Source organism: Pteropus vampyrus, unplaced genomic scaffold (assembly GCF_000151845.1).
Source record: "Pteropus vampyrus isolate Shadow unplaced genomic scaffold, Pvam_2.0 Scaffold17, whole genome shotgun sequence".
Lineage (NCBI taxonomy): Eukaryota > Metazoa > Chordata > Mammalia > Chiroptera > Pteropodidae > Pteropus > Pteropus vampyrus.
Window position 1 is genome coordinate 12,743,225 of NW_011888798.1, and position 12,014 is coordinate 12,755,238.

Consider the following 12,014-nt stretch of genomic DNA (forward strand, 5'->3'; position numbering starts at 1 on the left):
TCTAATCCCTGCTCCTTTTCTTCGCCTTCAATATACCCGTTACGCTTGTGTTTCCTCTCCTGATGGTATCAGCTAGTTCTTGTATTTCTCTTCCATTATTTTTCATTTTTCAATTTCTCTCTTCTTTCTGATTTATTTCTAGATTTCTGATTTCGATATCACTGATCCTTTCCTTCATTTGGTTGACTCTATTTCCCAAGCTTGTTATTTCATTTTTCAACTCTTGCACTGTGTTCTTTTCTCTAGATGGTCTATTCAGTTCTTTGTGAGTGTTTCAATCTCTTTGCTAAAGAACTCATTCTGCTCATCTAATTGTTTTTTTAATTCTTGAAATTGTTGATATAATTTGTTTCGGATCTCATTGAGTTTTTTCAGAAGTACCATCCTGAATTCTCTGTCATTTAAGTCGCATATTTCTACATCTGTAAACTTATTTTCTGGAGATTTTTCTTTTTCTTTCTGAGATGCCTTGTCACCATGTTTGTTTATGGTGTTTAATGAACTATTTCTCTGCCTGGGCATTAATGGAAGTGTGTTCTGCCTTTCCTCCCTTCCCCCCAGAATGAAGATTTATTATATAATGGTCCCTAGCCTGTTGCAAAGGTTTTTTTTCTTTTGGCTTCCACTAGGTGGCTTCTAAGCCTCCTGGATCCCTGCTTTATATGGTCTTACTAATGTCTTTTTTTCCTTATAGATGTTTAATCCTGCTTGACACCCTCAGTCTTAGTTCCTGTCAGTGTTAGCGACAGTTTCATTAGTGTTTGCTCAGATTCTCCTGGGGCTCTGTGGCAGTCTGTCTCAGAGGTTATGGAGGAGGGGCTCCTGGCTTGTGAGATGGGGTCTGCGGCTCAGCCTCTGTTTTGCAACCACGGCTGATAAAAATCAACTGTTGTTTCTCTGATGTCCCTCCTTTTCTGCCATCTCCATTTCTCTGCTTTCTGCTCTGATGACGGGGCACTGCTACTGGCCATGTGGAGCTCACAGCACTCCCAGGCAGGGCTGTTTAGGAAAGTCGCCACACCACTCCCCTCCCCGTCCCGCTACAGGGAGCTCCTGCAGCTGGAAGAGGCAGCTTCTTTGTTTTTCTCAGTCCACCATCCGACACCCAGGGTTCTGACCTGTGGTAGCTGTTATGTGCAGATCCCATGCTCAGACATGCTGGTGTGCAGTTTGGGTGTTTTTTGTTGAGTTTTAGATGTTTAGCTTATTGTTGTTTCAAGGGGAGAGATCTAGGAATGTCTCTCACCCCATCATGTTTTTAAGATACCTACAAAGATGACTTATAGATTGATCAGGACATTATCTGTGATTCCTTGAACATGAGGCTGTGTGTTCCCTGAAGACCAGGGCCCAATCTCCTTCTTAGATTCCCCAGCACGTAGCTTGTGTCCTGTTGGCACAAAGTAGGCCATATAGTCCCTTTTTATGACTATTTTTTTTTTATGAGAAGTTTTAAGCTTACGATAAAATTAAGAGAAGGACTCAGAAATTTTCCATATACTCCCAGACTCAACACAAGCATAGCTCTCCTTCCTTATTGACATTACTTGTGAGAATGGTAATTCTATTTTTTTTTAACCAAGGATGAACCTATATTGACACATCATAATTACCCAGAGCCCATAGTTTACCTTATGATTCACTTTTGGAGTTTTATATTCTATGGGTTTGGACAAATGTGTAATGACATGTATCCATTATTATAATATCACCCAGAGTATTTTCACTGTCTGAAAAATCCTTTGCTCATTCATCTTCTGCTCATTCATCTCCCTCTTCACCTCAACCCTAGAAACCACTGAATTTTTTTTGTCTTTATAGTTTTGTCTTTTCCAGAATGCCATATAATTAGAATCATATGGTATATAGCCTTTTATATTGGCTTCTTTCATTAGTAATGTACATTTAAGTTTCTTCTGTCTTCTTGTGATTTTATAGCTCATTTCTTTTTGGTGTTGAATAATATTCCATTGTCTGGATGTATCACTGTAGTTCTTTTTATTCAAGTGAAAATGAAACTAATAGATTCAGCTGTCCTGTGTTAAATTATTTGTTTTAAATAAATTTATTGTTTTATTTCAAACTAATCTATATGCATAGATGCAGTCTCCTATACTTTGGCATACCACATTTCTATGTATCAGAAAATTTTTAAAAATTGATGTCACAAAATCAGGTATGATTAGACAAACTTGACAATGTTATTTTATTATTTGTCACATACTTTAAGGTCATTTGGTAGAAATAGTGGGCTGCATATGTGGTTAACATCTGAAAAAAATCTTATCAGGAATCCACTGTCCATAGGTAGGTCCTTCAAAAGCTTCGAATATTGTTGTTTCTGACCTGTATTGGGGAGTTTCATTTGCCTGAGGAATGCTGGAAGAAATTTTTCACTGGGAAGACTCTGTGAGAATGTTCAAGTTTAGTGAGGAAAATGGACATTTAAATAAGTCTAGGAGAGCACAGCAAAAAACACGCAGGCCGGGGTCTTGTAACTCTTAGTGAGAGTGGTGGTGGTTGTGGTGGTGTTGTTGTTGAGATTTCATATATATATATCTCAACCCATTACATACACACACAACACTGTTCTAGGTCTGGATTTGTCTTGGTTTTGTTCCTTCCAACCTCTAAGGGCATTGTCATCTGATCTGACAAGAAGTTTAGAATATTGTGCTTCCAGAGCACTGTTGAGTCTATTTGGGAGTTCCCCTTTTTATACCAAGGGCTTGACAGTTTGCTCTAGGAGAGAAGCGGGGAGCATTCACAGACTTACAGAAATAAATCATAGGATTGATTTTGTGTTTACTTACTATATTTGTATGAGTGGCAAAATTCTATCTAAAACTTTTTTTTTTATAGCATAGCAACTGGTGGCAATATGTCTGCAGTAGTAAATGTATTCCTAATCACTGGAAGTTCTCGATATTTATGGAAAATTTGCATATAGATTTAGGTCAATTCACAGCCAATATAGACAGGGAAAAGAAACTAAGATATTGGGTTTAACTAGGGCTGACACTGTACTTGGACTATGGGAGAGTTCATCACAACCCTACAAGATAAGAATTATAACCCCATTTCGTAGGTGAGAAAATCCAGACAAAGAGGTTAAGTAATTTCCTAAGGTCAGTAACAGAGTTAAAATCTGAAATGAGTTCTGTTTAATATTCTCTTATTCTAAAGCCTAAGCACTTCGAATAGCAACACTTTTCCTCTAGGTATATGGAATGAGGAATGTTTGTGGTTTCATCTTGTAGAATAAAAGTATACGGATTCTAGAAGGCATTTTAATTTAGTACTCATTCTTACTTTTATAATATTTGTTCTCAATCTAAATTAAAAATATGCTATGCTCAATGCTATGTATAATAAAGTTAATTTCAAGTTAGTTCGTTGAGATTTCCAGATATGGTTAAAAACAAACTGTGTTATTTTGCTATTTATAGTTTGAAATTTAAGCTCTTTGGAGAGTCTGAATTGTTTAGGGGTTTACAAAGCCCTTGATTCTTTCTTGCTCATTTTCATTGGGTTTAAAATTGAAATTATCCAGAGCAGCAATAGCCTTGAAGTATATTCTGTATTCCATCAAGAAACACAACATGTCCTTTCAAAACTTAATTGAGCAGTACAAAGCTAATTAGCTGTCCGAAGACACGCCATTTAATTCACAATCCAGCATTAATTTGTTCAACACAATGAGCTTATCTTCCATATAAATGCCTTTGCCCTATGGCTTCTCAAACAGCTGCAATATACAAGAATGACTGATAATTCTTTTCTTAAAATGTGGTAGTTACTTTTTATTCTCTTTCTTCATTTGGCCAAAAGAAGGATGAATAACTTGCCAATTATAATGAGAGTTTTTTTTTGTGTGTGTGGCGGGTGAGGGGCAAATTCAAAGAAAATAGATGGCTAAAAGATCGTAGCATGTAACCATTAGAGAATTACCAAGATTTTAGGGAATGAAGTAATCACTGAATCCCAGTCTTACATTTCATAGGCTCAAATAGGTTCTGAGTGTTGATGCTCACATAGGTCTGAGTGTTGTCCAAAGTCACTTAATAGGATATGACATATGGATATTACACACCTTTCCCTCTCAGGGATAAGGGATTGCTTTACTTTAAAATAAAGGCCTAGTTTGTTGTTTGTTAGCTAGTAACTAAATAGATATGCATATTGAGAAACTAAGGAGAGTGGTCCAAATATTTTCATAGCCAGCATAGTTATATCTATTAAATGCTGTAGGTTCAAACGTACCCATTCTTCAAGCTTCAGTTCAAGCCTTCACTAGTCTCTGAATCTTCATGAATCTCACTTCCTTAATGTTTTAGCCATTCGCTTTGGAGCTTAAACCCTAATTTCTTTAATAATTCATTGTTTGTGTATGTGCGTATGTATGCATATGTATACTAGAGTTTAGAAGAAGTTTTGATTTTATAATGCACATCATTATAATAAGCCTAGGCCAGCTCATAAGAATAAGTTTTGGCAAAGTTTTTATATATACCCAAGTCCTTTAGTGAGCTTAGCATGTCACATCTAACAATAAGCAGAAGTAAAGTTTAGGTCAACAAACAGGTGCCTTATGCTTATGAACCAGCAGAGGAATGCTTCGCCGAAAAGAGGACACAAACCTGCTAAGGCACTGCCTACACAGCTTTCATAGCCAGGTGGGGCATTTGCTTCTTTTTGAAGTCAATAGTTATCTGCTGGTGGCCTAATTCAGTGGAAATTTCCAAGTCCTTATTTTACTTGTCACAAGCTATGACTTTGTCAGTGAGACTCCTAAAGCTATGTCATTGAGAATTCTAGGAAGAACACACCTTTAGGCACACAGTAAATGCTCTGAAAGTACCTGTGGAATCAATCAGAGAACTGATGGAATGGATCAACAATCTAGCAGTGTGATCTGTTCAAGTTTTAGTTAGTCACTGAGATGTTTGTTTTCATTATGCCAGATAAACTGAATACCTATTAAACAAAATTGAGAGTTTGGTTTTGCTCTTTGAAGGCACTGCTTAAAAATGCGTCGGTGACGACATTGACATTTTAAGAGTTTCATGCTCTAGATAGAGACTGAGCTAGTCAGGCACCGACATTGACATTTTAATACTTTGTATCTGTCAGATTAGGCTACATTATGCTGCAGAAACCTACTGGATCTTAGACATGTTTAACTGCAGTTTGATTTCTCGTTAGTGCTTCAGCTCCACTGCATGTCAGCTGAGTGTTCCACTCCACATCTTCTCACTCCAGACCTTCACTCCAGGACAGTCACCATATAGAGTTTTTCTGGTCTCTGTGTTAGAGGAAAAGAGCTCTGGTGGATGTTTCATTAGAAATTTAATGCTCTAGCCTGGAGGTCATACATGCTCCTTCGTCTTACAATTCATTGGCCAGGACTAATCATGTGGTTTCATCCAGCTCAAGGGGACCAGGAAGTGCCAGCATGTCCTGGGCTCAGGAGGCAGAGAGCTGGGCATACTTGATTAGCAGCAGTAATGGTTACTGCATTGGGTGCAGGCAGATCTGCCACAGATCGGTAAAGCCTTCTGTACCCCAGTCTCCTTGCCTTTGAATGAGAAGTAGCAGTGTTATAACTATCGCCACTTTTCTGGCTTAGCTTTGACATCACTGGGACCATAACATTAGGAAGAGTAAGAGAAGCTGAGAATGACAAAAGCCATTAAGGCCAAAACTAGGTTGCTAGGTCTCTTGGTAAGGCTAGTATCCAAGAAAAGAAGCCATTGTCAGAATATAGGCAGGCAGAGTGAGGCCTGAATTTGGCTTCAGTCCATTACGATGGAGAGTGGAATAGAGAAAATGTTGCTAACTGAAGTTTATATTTTTATATTCTCTTACAAAATCATAGTCAACATATCCAATTGTTTTACTTTATATTAAAAAAATGCAGGCGAAGGGTCTTTTAAAAAGGTAGATATTAAATAGTTATTGCTATTCACAGAGATTATATTAATATTTTCAGTTGTGGAAATATATTTTGAATTTAGATATTTTAGAACCATCCATATTTGTATGCAATTGAGAAATGCTAAAATGTTGCTATGGAATTTGCCCACAGGTTTTTTTCTTCATAAGTAATACATTTCATGTCCCAGGACACCTCTTGTCGATAAAAACCATAGTACATCACTTAACTTAACCAAATATGTCACAGCTGAATTGATTGTTAAGGCACTAGTGATTAATAGTTCTGCTGTGTCAAATCTGTTTTCCTTTGTGTTCAGTTAATCCTATAATGCTAATTCAAGTGACTTTTGGCAATTGTCAAATATATTTGATCTGGATAGATCATTCCTTTCATCTTGTTAAACAAGTCCTTTCATGCCTTAATTTCACATTCTTCCTGATAATTGCCTTAAAATCAGATTCTCTGGATATTCCTTAGTATACATTCTAACATATACTCTTAAATATAGATTATACTATATTGATTTGAACACATTAGTCTGTTGCTTTGCTAGTTCTTCCATCATATTTATAAGAGCTTTGAACTTTTCTCCAATAAGATGCTGAAATTATGAACTCAATCCCTATGCCTTTGGGAGCTAAAACATTCCTTGATACACAATGGAAGCTCAAGTTATGTTGTTAAATGTATTTCTAGTTGCAAAGCATCAGATAATCTGGCAAATTTTTAACAGAAAAGTAATTTACTGGAAGGATATTGGTTGACTCATAGGAATGAGAGAAAAGCTGGAGAAAAAGGATTGGAAAAGGGCAGGAGTTGAGGCAGATCAGGGGGTCCCTGTAGCAGAAACAAGTCAGTTGTCGTTAGCAGGGCCTCACTGCTGAAATGAATGAGATTCAAACATTATTTTTTCCATCTATTAAGGTTCAAAGCTCTGGGAGAGTTCATCTGATTATCCAAGCTCAGGTCGACTGCTCACACTTTGGGGAAAGAGAGGCATCTTGGTTTACAGCTCCACCAGGATTGATACAGTGAGGGAAAAGTGAGGCCCCCAAAAGAAATTTGGAGTCTTGTTACTTTTGAAAGAAGGGAAAGGGACAAAAACAATAAATACCTAATACCAAAAAATCCAATAAATTACAGGAAGTGAAGGGTTTGAGGATAAATGATTTAATATGACTGTCTACAGTCGAAGTAGCAGGTCTACTGGCCTTCCTTCAGCCGTGTAGACTGCACTGGGGGATATTTGTGGGCTCTGGCCCAGGCCAGATTTGATTTTCCAATTAGTGAAGTTTTCTTTGATCTGGGACTTGGACTTTGCTGCTACGCTTCTGATAAATTTATATTAGTGACGGTAAGATCAGGAAAGTTAAAAATTTCTCTGTTATAAATGAACACTTTTCATTAATATTTAGAGGGTAAACTCATTTTTTTTATGAGCAGATGGAAACAAACGATAACTTGCCTTTTATTGTGCAAAATTAATAGCAATTTATCAACATTTATGCAAACTCGAGGCAGGTTCTAAGGGTTAGAATTTGTTGATTAACATTGTTTTCTTTTGTTAATTGACTTATAGACAACAGATCTATTCAAATAACTGTTTTGTAAGGATAGGGCTAAGCCAAGGTCTCCATTGTTTCTTGGAAACCACAGCTGCATTGGCTCTGAGATTAATGAGTAGAGAACTATTTCCAGCAGAGGCCCTGGTGGGTGATTTGGGGGAGGTCAGTCCTTGTTCTGACAGAAAATTTTAGATACAAGGCTGATTGTCATAAGCTGTTGGATCAGCGTTTGGGCTGCTGCTCTCACACACATGGCACAGTAGCATTATTATATTTCATATGATTTTTAGCTTGTGTCAATAATGCTTATTCTACACTCTTATCTACTGAGATATATATGTGTGTGTGTGTGTATGTGTGTGTGTGTGTATGTACATATGTGTGTGTATTTAATTAACAAAAATGGATTTCCCTTTTTTAGGAAAGATACTTTGCAGTTTCATGGCCTGTGACCAGTGCTCAGAAGGGTCCCATGCTTCCTTTAATTCTCTGTTGTTGCCATCTTGCAATTCTTAGTGAATTTTGAATAAGAGACCCCACATTCTCATTTTTTTCTGGGCCCCACAGATTCTGTAGTCAATCCTGTCAGAAAAAGATCAGCAAAGAAAGCTGTACTCTTTCTCCACATTGCATTTTTGAGTTTGAACTTTTCTGCCAAAGTCCTGATTTTGAGTTTTCTCATGTTCAGAGAAGAGGCTTCAGAGGATTCCCCTTTTCTTGCCATCATTAAGGTAGGTCTCTTGAGTTTCTCCAGGTTCCTAGAATCCTTGGCCTATGTGTGGAAATATCCCTTCCTCTTTATTTCAACTAAGATAAGATTTCATTGTTGTGGTTTTTGTTTTGGGGGCTTGTAGTTTAGGGAACAAGGAAGTTACAGGAAAAAAAGAACAATTACAATAAAAGAAGGTGTAAGAAAACAAAATGGCAACAAACTATCTATCCAAACATTGAAGCAGTCATCTAAGCAGATTGATATTAAAACCCAGCTGCAGATTCTCTGGGCTGGTATACTGTTTATGGAGTGTCCAAGCCCTGTTTTCTTTCTTCATAAGGTTCTTAGGCAAAGCTTCTCGGAATGTCACCTGTAGGTGTAATGGTATCAGGAGCAGTGTGGTTAAGCCCTCAGGGTCTCATGGCAAACACATCCACCATTACATCCAGGTCCTTCTACCAAGACCAAGTAAAGTAACCTGCCTATGTCTATTTTCTTATCTGGAAAATGGGCTCTTATGAAACCATGTGAGATAATGCGAGTAGCGTGTAAAACACTGTGCCTCGTACATGGTAAGCTCCTAATGAATGTAGCTTTTTTGTTAATTTCATTATGCTTTCCTTCCATTTATCTTTTTGTCTAAAGAATCAGATCTTTCCCTGCTTAGCCTTGGACACTTGGACTCTGTTCCCTGGGCAATCTCTGCACCTCTAGGAGATGGGAAAGCAGCTGCTTTCACTGTCATTTCTTTGCTCTTCTCCTGGCTTTCTTTGACCTCAGTGCTTCAGCCTTGCTTTCAAGAATCTTGTGGAGTTTGGTGTAAAGTCCTCTGGTGTCCTGTGAGAGTTGCATACTCAAATGTGAGAACTGAGGAGAGTTTAAGGAGAGTACAAAAAGTGCAAGCAGCTTTAAGAGGTGCCAGCAAGATGCAGTGAGGTAATGCTGGGCTTTCACAGTGGGGAACTGACGCTATTTGATTTTGGTAGTGATGCTGGATATTGTGCTTATTCTAAAGTTGCTAAAACCCCTCTACTTCTTGGCTTTTTTAAATCTCCTCCAGGAAGCTTCTCCATTCATCTATTTCTTCATCCATCCATCCATCCATCCATCCATCCATTTAACATTACACACACACATACACACACACACGCACAAAATCAGGAAACTATTGTGTGCTTGACACTGTGCTATATGCTAGGGTTATACCTATCTATAAATAAAATGGGAAAATCTGTCCCAACCAGAATCTTTGGGAGAAGTTGTATATAAGTTAAACCCTGATATGGATCATCTGATCTCTTTTATGACCCATGGAAATTTTAAGATCCTACTGCAGCAACCCCCTTTAATTTATGTTTATACAAGCAGTTTGGGGAAGCTCCTCCTTTCTGCAGGAACCCTCCCCATTCGTCCCCCTCTCTCTTGTGAGTTGAGTCAACCCAGAAATTGGTGAAGATGCTTCCTGGAATAGGTGTGTTGGATGGGAAGGAGACGCGCGTCTGGCACAGAGCAGGAGGAACTTCTTCTGCAGCATTACTAGATGGAACTTAACATTGTTTCTCTAGAGCTGCAGTTCTCAAATGTTTCGATTTTAGGAACTCTTTAAATTTTAAAAATTATTAAACACACTGATGAGTTTCTATTTATGTAGGCTATAGGAAATTTACTGTATTAGAAACTAAAACACAAAATTAACAAACATATTTATTAATTCATTAAAAATAATAATAAGCCCATTACATGACATAAAAACCATTTTTAAATGAAAATAACTGTATTTTCTAAAACAAATAAATGTAGTGAGAGGCATAGCATTTTTTTTTTTACTTTTGTGGAAATCTTGACTATCTGGCTTTTTAGAAGGTACCTGTATTCTCTTATTTGTTTCTGCATTCAGTCTGTTGTAGTATGTTGATTTGATTTAATTATATGCAGAAAATCTGACCTCACAAAGATATGTAGTTAAAAAAGAAATATTTTAATATCCTTTTTAGATAATTGTGGATATTCTCTGATGTTGCACTAAAATTCAATCAATAGTAATTTCTCAGAGATTAGTTTCATTGTGGTATCTGAAACCATATCAGTCTATAAATTTTGAGAAGCTGTCAAGCTCATGGTAATGGATTCAAGTTAATCATCAGCAACAAATATAGTTATTTTCCTTGAAACATTGGACTCACTTGATTCAATTTTGAGAAAATATCTGCTGTATACCCAAGTCTGCATAACCACAGTTTGTTCTTTTAAAAAACAATGTTATTCCATGAAAAAAGTGACTAATTCACTAGCAATTTGAACGATCACACATTTTTATCTCTTCTGAAAACAATTGTACTTTAATATGCAGCAGAAATGCTTAGTGCATACTTCCTATTTTGTTATACAGAATATTAAAAAAATATGCCCTCAGAGTTGTGACTTAATAAAATGAATGTCTTACTGCTTCATCATGAATGTTCTTAAGTGAAAATGGCAATTTTGTTTTACCCTGTGTGAGCAGTAGTGAATGATATGAAAGGTACCAGAACAGTGTCCTTGCCTTGGTTTGAGCTAACATATCAACGGTTTTATCTACCACTGCTTTAGAACAATCAGCACAAATGTCAACACAACAAAAAAGTAAATGATGTCTCCGTGTGATTGTAAAAATAGTTTGACCTTGAGGACCCCTTGAAAGTGTCTCAGTGGTTTCCTAGTATCTCTGGACTATATTTTGCGAAGAACTGTTCTAGGAAAACAATTTCATCAGTGTTAACAGGGTAATAAGATTTTTATTGGACCTAGAAAACTAACCACTCTGAGTAACAAATCTTCATGGTTAAAAATACACTCTGAATTCTCAACACCTGACTCTTTAAGAAACTTTGAGAACTCACTTCATTTATAAGTTGGGGATGGCTATATGTCAATACTTTGCATGGTGCACCTGTCTTCTAATTTACATGTTATTTAGTTTCTTGAAAGAAAGCAGATAATTAAAAAACACTTAAAACGAAATTAATTTTTCTCCTAAGAATTAAAGGAAAATAAAGAGACACATTTCAGTGAGTTAGACAAAAATCAAGTCATGTCCTTTTGCTATGATGTACTAATTTTCTCAGTAAACATTTCTAGTCAAAATAAATATGGTAAAAAATATTTATTTACTACATAAACAATAACCAAATCACTGAAAATGTTCACTTAAGCCTCTCAAGACATTAACTTACAGGCATTGTTAATTCTATTCTCCATTTTCCTCATTGTAGGAATTCTTGGAAACCAAGTTTATATCATCCTTAGCAATGGCCCGGATTTAGCATATTCTTCAATTTTGGCTGTTATCTCATTGTGCTCTCCCATTTCTCATATTTATGAACATCTTCTGGGTATATGTTACCTTTCATTTAAAAGTTAGAGATTGTATATGTGATGATAATGCCCATGCAAGTAGAGTTTATAGTGTAATTGGCAGCTGAACTAATACATGTGGGCCAACTAATGAGTCTATGTTCTCAGATGATGCTTATCCGGGTGCAAAGCAGAGGTAACCAAAAACACAGAGACTTTTATTGTATACTTTAGTTTAGTTTTATTTTAGTTGGAGGTAAGGAAACATTTGATCTAAGTTTCATAAAAATACATCTCATAAGTTTGTATATTCTTTATAGAACTTGGAAAAAATTAGTACTGAATATATATTTTATATACTTCAGACACTGACATATTTTTATGCTATATTTTTATAGAGCTATTTTTTTGTAATTTTATCCATATAAATGAAATATCCCTTTCTCAGTAATTGATAATTTCAAAA